We start from the raw sequence: 14,015 nt of genomic DNA, 5'->3' as shown, positions 1-14,015 counted from the left end.
AAAAAACTTCTAAATTTCTTTTAGAAATAAGTTGTTCAATATATAAGGTCATTCTAACTGAGAAATGGTATTTCTCTCACATGATCAACCATATACAATCTTACCTCGCTCATAGAAAGTCTGTGACCCTTAACTCCTTTCAGGCAGCAGAATGCAGCGGTAGCCATATGATAAACCACTTTTGTATCACTTGTATCTGTTATTCTTGGATCCATTAGTTGCGTAAGTGAACCATTTTCTAGAAGTGGAATTGCCTGTTTTTCAAGGAAAAAAAAAAACCCTACTCATAATAATTTAGAGTGTTTTTGGCCCCTACAAAGACCTTTATGGCTTTATTAATTAGGAGCCTTATAATTGTAGCAGGCAATAAGGTTTAAAATACTTCTTTAGAATACTTCAAAGTGATTTAATTCCCCTATTCATGCTTTCTTAAAATGTAAATATCCTATAAGGAATATAAACCTAATATGTTATCCTCATCATATATTCTAACACGTACCCAATCGACCAACGATTGACCCTTGCTTCGGACTTGGAAACAATGGGCACTCTTTCTAGTTATGAGCTCAAGGAGCAAACTCCCATAATCATGTACATCTATAGAAAGGCCCCCATCTTCCTTTAGAGTTTTGCATCTTCAACCATCAAATAGCTTTATATAAGTGATAAATATTAAGCATGAACATTAAAAGCATAGGGTTCATGTACAGTGTCCATCAAATGATAAATATTAGTATTATTATTGTTACTATATTGCTTTGATTTTTAATAGATTCTTTAGAGTTATATGGAAGAACTCTGTAGTCAAACATGCTAATAAAGATTTGAGGTAAAACAATGAAGGATTTCTTACTGATCAGCTGGTGAATCTTCTGTACAAAAGACATCATTTGTAAGCCACTTAGCAGTTGCGAAGTTGCCAAGCTTATGAAAGTCAAAGCCAAATGTTCAGTTTTTATGCATGAAACTTTTAGTACCAAATATATGGGGAAGCATGGAATATACTTGAAGAATAATGTTGTTTTGTAGACTTTCATATGACTGTCATATAACTAAGACGACGTGGCAGTAAAAGCCAATCCTTTGTTTGTTTTTTTTTTACAAGTGCTGATTCAAGAGTTGATTTTTACTGTCACATCATCAAGTTATATAGCAATCATATAACTGTCTATTAAATAGCATTACTCATTCTCGAACCATAATTTCACTTTACAAATTGCATTTGAAGAATAAAATTTTTACTTACCATGGTGGAGTAACCTTGACTGAAAAAAAATATGGGCGGAGCAGACCGACAGGTGAACAATGGGTCCATCATCACACTCCTTATGAAGGTACCGCAGGGTTCCACCTATCTCTAGAGCAACACACCACCTTGCCTTCCACCCAAAATCCATAGCCAAATCATCACCTACATACTTCTATGGCTTAGATTTTTTTTTTCTTTGCAAGAGTAACTTCCAAGCAGTATAGAGCAGAACAGGAAAATTAAAGGAATGAACATTAGGGTGACTTGGAAAAGTATTGTGATGATGTGGGGAAGCAAAATCTTATAACAATAGCTTGAAGTAGTGAAGGAAACATAAGCACAACCAAAAGAGTGGAAATAAAGGTAATCATGCATGTTAGGCATACCAGGATATAATTGACCAAATGAGCTTAATATTGAAAGAATGCAATGCTATAGGTGATAGATCATCTTTGTAGAAATATATAATACGATATATGAAAAAAAGAAAAAAAAAAAAAAAAAGTGGAAGTAGAGAAAGAAGAAGATTGATGAAGACCGTTATGACTACGTCTTGAATATACTGATGTATTGATACATAATGCAAAAGGTGTAATTTTTTTTTTTTTTTGTAACAAACTGCTTCATGGAAACCAAACCAACAAATAAAAACAGACCCTCAACAAGAGGGAAGAAAGGATGGAGAGAGAGGCCAGGGGGGAAAATAAGGTGGGAATGTAGCTCGAGTGAACTCTTGCTGCAGCCCAATATGCCACATGATGGGCACAGAAATTAATACTAATATTAATTTTCTTGGCCTCCCAAAGGGGAGAGGCTGGAAGAACAAAATGTGTCTCTATCAGCAGGAAAATGGTGGTAGGTAAATATGGTAGTCTAGACTAATTAAGGAAATGAATAAATTATAAACCTAGAAGAAAAGTAAATCATGCTAACATAGAAAAATATATAGGAATTATTCATTTTGAGAATTGATATTTGTCCTTCTCCTAATTAACTTTTTTAAAAATCAATCTGTATGGGAGAAGGACATGAGAATGATGATTAGACTTTCTCATTCTAATAAGCTCCTTATATTTGAGCTGAGAAACAGTTCCACCTAGAACAGAAAATTGTGGCACTACTAAGGCTCCGTTTACTTCGACGTAAAATGGTTTTCAGAAAATGATTTCCGTATTTTACGGTGTTTACTTCGACATAAAATAGTGGTCAACAGAAAATATTTTCCGTTTGACCGAAATTTTTTCTTTAATTTTTGGAAAATGGTTACCGTAAACCATTTTCCGACCATGAGCATCTTATTCTTAAATCGATGGACCTTGTCAAAACCCGCCAGAACCTCTCCGGGACTTGACCAGGACCCGCCCGGGACCTCCCGAGACTTGACCGGGACCTGCCCGGGACCCCGGCGGGACCTGCCCGAGACCTTCCCGGGACCCGCTCGGGACCTAACCGAGACTTGCTCGGGACCTGACCGGGACCTTCTCGAGACTTGACCAGGACATGACAGGGACTCACCCGGGACCTGCCTGAGACTTGACCGGGACCCGCCCAGGACTCCGGCGGGACTTGACCGAGACCTGACCGGGACTTGACCCGGACCCGCCTGAGACCTGCCCAAGACTTGCCCTAGACTCGACCGCGACCCGCCTGGGACCTGACCGAGACTTGCCCGGGACCCCGGCGGGACCTGCCCGGGACCTGCTTGGGACCTAACTGGGACTTGCCCGGGACCTGACCGTGACCTTCCGGGACTTGACCGAGACCTGCCCGGGACATGACCGGGACTCGCCCAGGACCCGCCCGGGACTTGCCCGGGACCCCGGTGGGACTTGCCCGAGACTTGCCCGGGACTTTCCCAAGACTTGACCGGGACCCGCCCAGGACCCCTACGGGACCTGCCCGGGACTTGCCCGGGACCTGACTTGGACCCTCCCGGGACTTGCTTGGGACCCGCCTGGGACCTGCCCTGGACTTGATCGAGACCCGCTCGGGACTTGACCGAACTTGCCCGGGACTTAACCGGGACCCGCTGGGACTTGATCGGGGCACGTCCAGTCAGGGTCCCAGTCAAGTCCCGGGCGGGTCCCGGTTAAGTCCCGGTTAAGTCTTGGGCAAGTCCCGGTTAGGTCCCAGGCGGGTCCCGGTCAAGTCCCGGGCAGGTCCCTGCGGGGTTTCGAACAATTCCTGTGCAGGTGCGGGTGAGGACCTTATTGGAAAAAATATATTAAAAAAAAAAAATTTATTTTCCGTGTGTATGGTAAACGCCGTAAAATGTTTTCGACGGAAAATATTTTCAGGGAAAATGGCTTTCTTGAAAATATTTTACGAAGGAAATCATTTTACATTGAAGTAAACGGAGCCTAAATTGTAATCAATCTATGAGGACTCAAAGTTAATGATGAATATATAAACTACCTCCTTCAATTTGCAAAGAGAAAAATCTCAAACGCTTACTCCTTAATGTGGGAGTGAAAAATAAGAAATGGTAAAGTTAAGCAAAATATTTAATTGAAATGAGAAGTAAATTATAAAAACAACGTCTAAACTCAGGACCTTTGCTCTTTCTTGTAACTATATCATAATTTAATTAAGAGAAGTTGTTCTTACATTGCAAATTCGAGTCGACGGTATCCATGCTTGGGAAATCACAAAGCAAGTACTTAGAAGCACTAGTACAGCAATACCCAACAATGTTCATGATATTTCTGTGGCGTATGCTTGAAAGGATATTGAGCAAAGACCAAAAACGTTCATCACTACTTTCTGAGAAACACTTTACATTGACAAGCATATCCTGCAATATCCCCTGATAAACTTTCATCCCATCTGCCTCCATCACAACATTCCCATCAACAAATCCACATGTTATCGTTTCAAGCTCACTTAGATCAAAGGCTCGAGGAAAACCACTTCTCCATGAAAGTGGATACTAACAAGGAGTAGTTTCAGGAGGTGGCAAGGTTGCAGAAGATGATCCCTCTTCCAGAGGAACTTTCCCATCACCATTAATGGCGGATGAAGCTGTAATATCAAACAACAGAGCCTTTGATGTCATTATGGCCGCACCATCTTTTCCTTTCACTACTGCAAGAATATTGCAGCATACTTTTCTCTTTATATATTCCTTGTATTTCTTCAGGTGACTGAAAAAAGAAATATAAGTAAATAAATAAATGAAACAAAAAAAGTAAACTCAACTTGATGTAATTTCCATTTCTCCTTGAGCATGATGATCACCTGTCTAAAACGATCCAGCGGGTGTTGGAGTTTTTTGCTACCTCGACTGTTAATTTAATGAGACAAAATCCTGAAGCAAGTTTGACTTCCAAGTTCACCTGCACGCTAGAAAGTGTTAGGAATATTCTCACATATTATTCGTATCAGAAATGCTATTTAGTAGCCTGCTACGTACGTACACAACACTATTGTTATATGGCTGGAATGATGTGAGAAAATCAATCATTGATTTTTCGTTGGGAAAATTTTACAAAACCCCTCTGAACTTCCACGCACTTTGAAACTATCCCTCAAAGTTCAAAAAATCTTAATTTAGGGTATCAAACTTTCAATTTTTTACAATGTTCCCCATCCGTTAAGATTTTCCGTTAAATCTTGTAAAAAAATTTCCAAAACGACCCTTTTTTTTATTATAAAAAATTGCAAAGATTCAAGCGTTGGTCAAGATTTAATGGAATTTGTAAAAATATCTACGCCTATTTTTGCAATTTTTTTAATCAAACAAATTGAGGTATTTTAGGAATTTTGACAAGATTTAAAGGAAAATCCTAATGGATGGGGACATTGCAAAAAATTGAAAGTTTCCTACCTTAAATTGAGAGTTTTAAAACTTTGGAGAGGTAGGTAATTTCAAAATGCGTGGAAGTTCATAAGGATTTTGTGAAATTTTTCATTTTTCTTTTTTACAAGTCCTTGTGGATCAAAATGCTGATTGTTAATGTCATGTCATCTCAATTGTATGGTAGTCAGATAATAGTCTACTAAGTAACATTAGTATATTCTCATTATTGACACATAGGAAAGAACCAACCTCATTCTTTATGCACTGTTTGTAAAATGGTTGGAGGTTACTTTGGTATTGTCCCATTTTTCTCTCTATTTCTAACTCATCAAGATCTTGAGGGTTCCCTTGACCTTGTCCTGAAAACTCTAATCTTTTCCCTGCAAAAAGATACGTTTTATTAGGCATACCATATCATCCTTTGCCAGGTTTGGGGTGGTTTCGGCCATCCCAAAATGACAATTGAGAAGAAAAAAAAAAATTAGGCTTGGCCCTCGGGAGTGGCTGAGTCACCCCTAACAACCAGGGGCGGAACCATAAATTTTTGTCTGTAGGGTCCGAACTTATATTAATAAATATATATATATATATCTGTGTGTGTGTGTGTGTGTGTGTGTTTATGTAAATAAAAGCAAACAAGTTTTAGACTTAATTTCATACTAAATCATAAGTTGATACAAAAATTATATGTCTATAAAATCAAGTTTAAAAATAAATTGGCTTTCAAATACAAAAGTTTTTTTTTTTTTTTTTAATTTACTATAGACATAAAAACTAAAAAAACTAAAAAAAATTGGCATCTCCATTGCTATGCCATGGTATGAAGTGAACCGAATCAATCTGTAAATCAGGGATTGGGGGCAAGATTGTAGATTGCATAAAGAGGTTTGAGAACTGAGATTGAACAGTCAACTGCAAGTATGAAATTGTAAGTATAAGAAAATAAAAATCCAAAAAAATTATGCATGTAGGTCCACTTTTGATAACATTAGATTTGTCAGAAGAGGGACAAATTCGTCTTTACATGCCCAATACCCCCCACCCCCCCTGCCAATAGCCTTGGGGGTGGTTTGGCCACCCCCAAACCAATTCAAACAATTATTATGGTGACGATTAAATAGATCATTTTTTTTTTTAATATGTCCACACAAGAGGGGGAGTGGATTCGAACTAGGGACCTCCGCTTTATTAGGCGTGGTCCCAACTGATTGAACTACCCCTTTGGGACATTAAATAGATCTTTTTTTTCTTTTTCTTTTTTTTTGAAAAAAATTCTAATCTCATTGAAGAAGGATCACAAGCATAACGCTCTTACATCACAAAGAAAAAAGTTCTGAAAAATCATAATCAAAGCTACGAGGTTATAGATCATAGATGTTTACATAAAAACACATTAAATAACAAAAAGTCATAAAAGACTATTGTAACAGATTTTGCCACCCTAAAACCATTTTCTATATTAAATTTTGGTATTTTTTTTAACCTACTTTTTATTAACCATTGTTAGTGAAACTACTAAAAAAATTTGGCTTATATAACAATTTTGTTGGGTCGTATTTCGGCTGGGTTGGGCCCAGTTCTAATTTACCGGCCCATTCCCCATACTCGGTCATTTTTACTGTTCAAAACGAACTCATGTTCGGCAGGGCAGATTTATTTGGTTGTATTATTAACCCTTGGCTATGAAGCTCGGCCAACCTAGCTTGAGGCAGGAACCGAGTATTACTCGCAAAAATATTAGAATGTCAAGGGATAAATATCTTGTTTTAGTATACTGTCAACACGTGGACCCTCGGTAAGTCCACAGTGTTAGATGAACAGGAACAATTCGATGCCTATAAAATGGGGCTCCCCTCTCATTATTTCGGTAACTTCTTTTCACCCTCTAAAACTGAATACTTGGCATACCATCTCTCTGATCCACAATTTCCAAGTTCATTATTTCTTAAACACTGTGACTAATTTAGGCATCGGAGCTTCCACCGGCCGGACAACGCCGGCAGCTTTGATCCCTTTTTCTTATCTTTCATTCTCAGCTCAACGTTCGGTTATCAAATATTGTGTTGGCCCCTTTTCCACGTCATCATTCGGAAAACTGCTTCAACAGTTTGGCGCCGTCTGTGGGAATCGATTTTTTATCAGTTCCTAGTAATCTCATATATTCCGATATGGTGAACACACCTCCCCACCCTGGCACATCTCCTCATCTTATCCCAATCATCCAAACAGATATACCCGGAACCTCACATGATCCAAATCCCAAAACAGCTGTCATGGTGGATTTTATGAAGCAAATAGCCGAATCTGTTGAGGCTATGAGGAAGCAGAATGAAGAGATTGTCTCTAGGCTGCCTCCTAGAGAAGACTCGGTACAAAAAAGAAGACGAGAAGAGTCTCAAAGGAATCCACCACCATCAGCCCGACGTCAGTCAACCCAACCAGACACTGGAAGCTCAATACAAGGCAATCCTCATACTGTTCGGCCTAAAGCAAACACTAGTCGACAAGAGCTTGCTAGGCATTCACAACTTGGTGGCAGGTCACGCCATGGCGAGTCCAGTCACGCCAAAACCCACCACGGTAATTCTCAGTATAGCCATTCCCGTCATGTTTGGTCGTATCTTGATAAACCTGTAGAGACTGCCGTGCACGAAGACGTTAAAGATCTCCAGCAGAAGTTCGAAAAGATGGCCTTCTTAATTGAAAATGGAGAAAATTGGTCTGCTACTGAAGATCTAATGCAATACACCAACTTGCCGTTTACCGACCGAGTCATGAGGTTCCCCATGCTTGGTAATTTTAAGGTTCCTTGAGTTGGCGAATATGATGGAAGTGGAGATCCTTCCGACCATATGGAGAGTTTCCGAGCTCATATCATCCTTCATGAAACTCCTGATGAAATTGCTTGTCGAGCTTTCCCTTTAACTCTAAAGGGAGTCGCAAAGGAATGGTTCGGAAGTCTGAGCCCTAAATCAGTTGACAGTTTTGATTATCTCGGACAACAGTTCCTGGGTCAGTTTCTTGCCACTAGGAGAAGGAAGAAGAATCCGGCGTATCTATTATCTCTCATGCAGGGAAAAGATGAATCCTTGAAAGATTATTTGTCGCGATTCAATCGAGAGAAGTTAACAGTGGAGAGTACTGACGAGAAAACCATTCTCTCAGCATTGATGCATGGTATACAAACCGAAGGGCCTCTGATGGCCGAGTTGTCCAAAAGGCCAAAGACAGGAACTTTGCGACAGTTCAACAGCAAGGCCAAGGAATTCATCAACCAAGAAGAAACTATCTCGGCATTGCTGAAATCTAAAGCTGCCGAGAGTAAGTTTGCTGCCGAGAGTAAGTTTGCTGCTGATCCGGTTATGACGAAACCGAGAGTTATAATCGAGAAGAAGAAAAAGGACAGCCAAAATCCTAAGCTCCAGGATAAGAAGGTCGGTCTGTTGCCTCATCCAAACCAGCATCAACAATATGTGGGATGGACACCCTTAAACACAACTGTTTATAGGGTGTTCATGGAAGTTAAAAAGGACCCAAATTTCCAATGGCCGAGAAGGATGAAGTCTCCTCCCCAGCACCGCAGTACTCAGAAGTTTTGCGAGTATCATAACGATCATGGGCATCAAACCGAGGATTGTATCAGTCTTCGGTTTGAGATTGAAAAATTTCTGAAAAATGGGAAGTTACTGAATTTCTTGGCTAAGGAAAATAGCAAGGGAAAAAATATTCAGGATGCACAGGGACAGCATTCGGGTCAGAGTAATGATCGGTCATGTAACCAGAGGCAAAGGCGAGATGAGCCGAGGATTTCGCAGAATCAGCAGCAAAATCCTCAGAACCAAGCTATTATTGGTAAAATTCACACCATCTCAAGAGGTCTGGCTAGCGGAGGAGAATCAAGCTTAGCGAGGAAGGCTTACACCAAGCAGGCTAGAATGGAAGAAATCTTTGCGCTGGAAAAACTCTCCAAGATTCAGAAGAGGGAACCGAGTGTTCTAACATTCTCAAAGGAAGATGTGAAAGAGGTCTCGATGCCACATGATGATGCGTTGGTGATAATTCTTACGGTAGCTAACCATGCCGCTCACCGAGTCTTGATAGACAATGGAAGCTCGGCTGATATTATTTATTGGACAGTTGTTCAACAATTGGGCATTGGCCGAGAGAAGTTGAAATCTTTCCTGTCACCATTGATAGGATTTGCAAGTGAGCATGTCCAACCCATTGGGTTAATTTCTCTTCCAGTTACAGCAGGGACTGCTCCTAGGCAATCTACTATCATGGTGGATTTTTTGGTCATTGACCGACCATCGACTTACAATATGATCATCGGTCGCCCGGCTTTGAATCAACTGCGGGCAATCACTTCCACCTATCACTTGAAAATGAAATTCCCAACCATTGAAGGGGTAGGAGAGGTTAGGGGGGACCAAATTGTTGCTAGAAGGTGCTACAATACATCTTTGAAGAAATGCCCAAAGTCAGCACTATTGATGATCGGTAGTTTAGCTTATGAGCGAAAAATGCAGTTGAGGAAGGAGCCAACCGAGCCATTGATTGATATACCTATAGCTGAAGGAAAAGTTGTCAAGATTGGTTCACAGCTGGCTCCTAGAGTTAAAGAAGCTCTTGTTCGGTTTCTCCAGCAGAATCTTGAAGTTTTTGCATGCTCTCCTGAAGACATGCTAGGGATTGACCCCAAGGATATTGTTCATCACTTGAACATTGATCTAGAGGTCAAACCAGTAAAACAGAAGCGAAGGAAGTTTGCTTCTGATAGAAACATGGCGATAGCCAAGGAAGTGGACAAGCTACTGAAGGCTCAGTTCATCGAAGAGGCGCATTACCCTGATTGGCTATCCAACGTAGTGATGGTTAAGAAGTCCTCTGGGAAGTGGAGGATGTGCGTAGATTTTACCGATCTCAACAAAGCTTGCCCGAAGGACAGTTTTCCATTGCCCCATATTAGCTCCTTAGTTGATGCAACAGCAGGGTATGAGTTGCTGAGCTTCATGGATGTCTTTTCAGGCTATAATCAGATTTTCATGCATCCATCTGATCAAGAAAAGACAGCCTTCATCACTGACCGAGACTTGTATTGCTACAAGGTCATGCCATTCGGTCTGAAGAATGCCGGTGCAACTTACCAAAGGCTGGTAAACTGGATGTTTCAAGAACAAATTGGTAAGAATATGGAGGTTTATGTTGATGACATGCTGGTCAAGAGCAAGCTACAGATGGACCATGTTACCGACTTGCAGGAGGCGTTCAAGACATTGAAGCGCTTTAAGATGAAATTGAACCCTACAAAGTGTGCATTCGGAGTCTCATCTGGGAAGTTCCTCGGTTATATGGTGTCTAGCCGAGGGATTGAGGCTAATCCAAAAAAGATCCAGGCGGTATTGGATATGCAATCCCCAAAGAATGTGAAGCAGGTTCAGCAGTTAATAGGGAGAATCGCAACCTTGAACAGGTTCATCTCTCGGTCTACAGATAAGTGTCTTCCGTTTTTTAAGATTTCACGCAAGGCTTTCGAATGGTCTGAAGAGTGTGAACAAGCGTTCGAACAGCTTAAAAGGTATCTGGTTAGTCTATCTCTTCTTAGCTGAGCTGTTCCTAGTGAAACATTGTATCTATACTTGGCAGTATCACCAACGGCTGTCAGTGCGGCTTTGATCCGAGAGGAAGAAGGGGTTCAGAAGCCAGTCTACTTCATCAGCCGAGCGTTGCATGGCGCCAAGGAAAGATACGTACAGATGGAGAAACTAGCTTTCGCCTTAGTAATTGCCTCCAGAAAGCTCCGACCGTACTTCCAAGCTCATACAATCAATGTCCTGACCGAGTATCCATTAAAGAAAGTACTTCGGAAGCTGGATTTGTCTGGTCGGCTGGTCAACTGGGCAATTGAAATTAGTGAATTTGACATTCACTTTATCTCATGTAATGCTGTCAAAGGTCAAGCTTTAGCAGACTTTGTGGTAGAATTCACCAACATTCAAGACCAGGAAGATTGGCCGAAAGAGAGAACATGGGTAATTTATGTGGATGGTTCATCTACCAAAAGAAACGGCGGAGCTGGGGTCGTAATGATCACACCGGATGGAAGAGAGTTGAAAAGCTCATTAAGGTTAGAATTCAAAACTACCAATAACGAAGCCGAGTATGAAGCTGTAATAGCTGGGCTCGGTTTAGCTCAAGAGCTAGAGGCAGAGTTGGTGGAAGTTCAGAGTGATTGACAAGTTATAGTCGGCCATATTTGCGGCGAGTTTGAGGTTAAGGGCACCAAAATGAAACTCTACTTGTCCAAAATTCAAGGTATGCAAAAATCTTTTAAGAAGTTTTGCATTGTTAAAATCCCAAGGGAAGAGAACGAGAAGGCCGACCATCTGGCCCGTTTAGGCTCTTCAACCGAGTGTGAGGTGGGAGAATTCGATCAGATAATACAAGTTCAGCAACAGCCTTCCATTTCTGAGAAGGTTTTTATTCTAACTATCGAAGTCATGCCTATTTGGGCTGAAGAAATTATTGGTTATCTTGAAAGGGGAATTCTGCCAGGGGAAAAGAGAAAGGCTGTATAGTTAAAATGAAAGGCTGCTTGGTTCGCACTAGTCAATGGAGCTCTTTTCAAGCGAAGTTTTATGTTACCACTCCTTAAATGTGTCTCAAAGGAAGAAGGTGATTATGTTCTTCGAGAGATTCATGAAGGAATCTGTGGCAGTCACTCGAAACCCCGTATCTTGGCTCATAAAGCAGTAAGAGCAGGATTCTTTTGGCCGAGCATGAACCAGGACTCCATAAATATGGTCAAGACTTGTGATAGCTGTCAGTGCTTTGCCAATGTTATCAAACAACCGCCAGAAGAACTAAGCTCGGTTTCGTCACCATGGCCATTTTCACAATGGGGGGTGGATATAGTAGGGCCATTACCTGCAGGGAAAGGAGGAGTTCGGTTCGTTGTGGTCGCTGTAGACTATTTCACCAAGTGGGTAAAAGCTGAAGCTCTGGTGAATATTACCGCTAAGAACATCGAGAAATTTCTTTGGAGAAATGTCATTTGTCGATATGGGATTCCTCATGCCTTTGTCACTGACAATGGTAAGCAATTTGACTGTGAGTCCTTTCGGAATTGGTGTGCCGGACTTCATGTTCGGCAATACTTTTCATCTCCGGGACATCCTCAAGCAAATGGACAAGTAGAAGCAACAAACAAGACCATATTCAAGATTTTGAAGACGAAGCTCGGTCAGCATAAGAGGGAATGGTCAGAAAATCTTCCCGAAGTTCTATGGGCATACCGCAAAACCAGAAGGACTCCAACCGAGGAAACTCCTTTCGCCTTAGCCTACGGAACCGAGGCTGTCATTCCTGCCGAGGTCGGATCAGGAAGTTTTTGAGTGAATACATTCAACCCTAATTTCAACGACGAAGGTCTAAAGTTACATTTGGACTTGCTGCAAGAAAAACAAGATCAGGCCCAGGTTACAATGGCAGCATATCAACAAAGGGTAGCTCGGTATTTCAACCGACGAGTGAAGCATCGCAGTTTCGAAGTTGGAGATTTGGTTTTGAAAAAAGTCACCTTGGCAACCAAAGATGCAACCGAGGGAAAGCTCGCACCAAATTGGGAAGGACCATACCAGGTGATCAAACGTGGCAAAGCAGGAGCTTACCATCTTGCAAACTCCGAAGGAAAACAACTCCAGTGACCAGGGAATGCCGAACATCTTAAGAAGTATTTTGTATAAAATTATAATTCTCAGAGCATCACTTTTGTTATATTCTTTTTATAGTTGATCGAGATATATCAATGAAGGGTCCTCTGAGATTATAATCATGCGGAAATCTTAAGTATGTGGCAGACCATGCATTTGATGAAATACTGCCCTAGAATTATCGAGCATCACTCAATATGTTCTTACCAAGGCATTTTCATTAAACCAAACGCAAATCTTTTATTTTTTTTAAAAAAAAAAGATTTGAGCTCGGTGAAACATACTTGGAGAAATCACCGAGTGTCGCTCGATCAAATTTTGCTAAGGCGCTTTCCCGAGTAAGAAGAATGTCTTAAGCATGCCGATCTCAATAACTAACAAACTTTCGATTCCACGCTTCGGGAGATATAGCTGCACAAAGCGCTTTTCTGAGGATCATCCTTTGGAAAGTATTTGCAACACTTTCCAACCCTTTGGCGAGATATAGCCTGAGACTTTCCCTAGCGTAACTCGACGATACGTCGCTAGGGCGCTTTCCCAAGGAAGAGTTCGAAAATATAGCTGAACAAAGCGCTTTCCGAACTTAACCTTTATTCAAAGGTTCTTCAACGGAGAAATATAGCCAGAGAAGTTCCCGAACGTATTTCGGTAAACATCACTAAGGCACTTTCTCGATGATGAAGTGCATAATATCCCCACAACTACAAAGTCCACGGAGTATTAAGCCTTCATACCAAGCATATTCCTCAAACAAGCATACACTTACCGAGCAGTTTCCTTAAGCAAACATACACTTATCATGGTTTAAACATAATTTGCTCATAAACAGCGCATTCTCGGTCAAACATACAGCATGTTGTGATATTAATTCAAGTTTTACACTCGGTTCAAAGTCTTTTACGCCTCGTTAAGATTCCCATCAGTATAAATTACATTTATAAACTATGGGAATAGGGGGGGTATATATAATATGTTTGTGCAAGTTTAATATGAACCATATCAACCGAACACGAGATTTTCTCATTATGAAAAATTTCTTTCATTTACAAAGTTTTGTATAAATTAGATACAAAAGAGAGATGTTCTCTCGGTATTTACACTTAGAGAGATGTTCTCTCGGTATTTACATTTAGGAAAACTCAAGGAGAAGCGTGATCCCAGTCTTCGTCAGATGCAGCCACTGACTTCTCCGAGTCATCATGAGCATCGGCACGCTCGGCCGCAGTAGAAGACTCCCCAACTTGACGCTGAGCAA

General features: G+C 40.9%; 1 pseudogene; it reads right to left on the bottom strand.

The window, feature by feature from the left end:
- Nucleotides 1-3,947, bottom strand: part of LOC148587547 (protein kinase STUNTED-like) — a 4,828-nt pseudogene extending 881 nt beyond the window's left edge.
- Between the last annotated feature and the right edge of the window lie 10,068 nt (nucleotides 3,948-14,015).

Source organism: Corylus avellana, chromosome 2, assembly GCF_965113065.1.
Source record: "Corylus avellana chromosome 2, dhCorAvel1.hap1.2, whole genome shotgun sequence".
Lineage (NCBI taxonomy): Eukaryota > Viridiplantae > Streptophyta > Magnoliopsida > Fagales > Betulaceae > Corylus > Corylus avellana.
The sequence above is the reverse complement of the archived record's forward strand: the minus strand, read 5'-3'. Positions and strand labels throughout refer to the sequence as shown.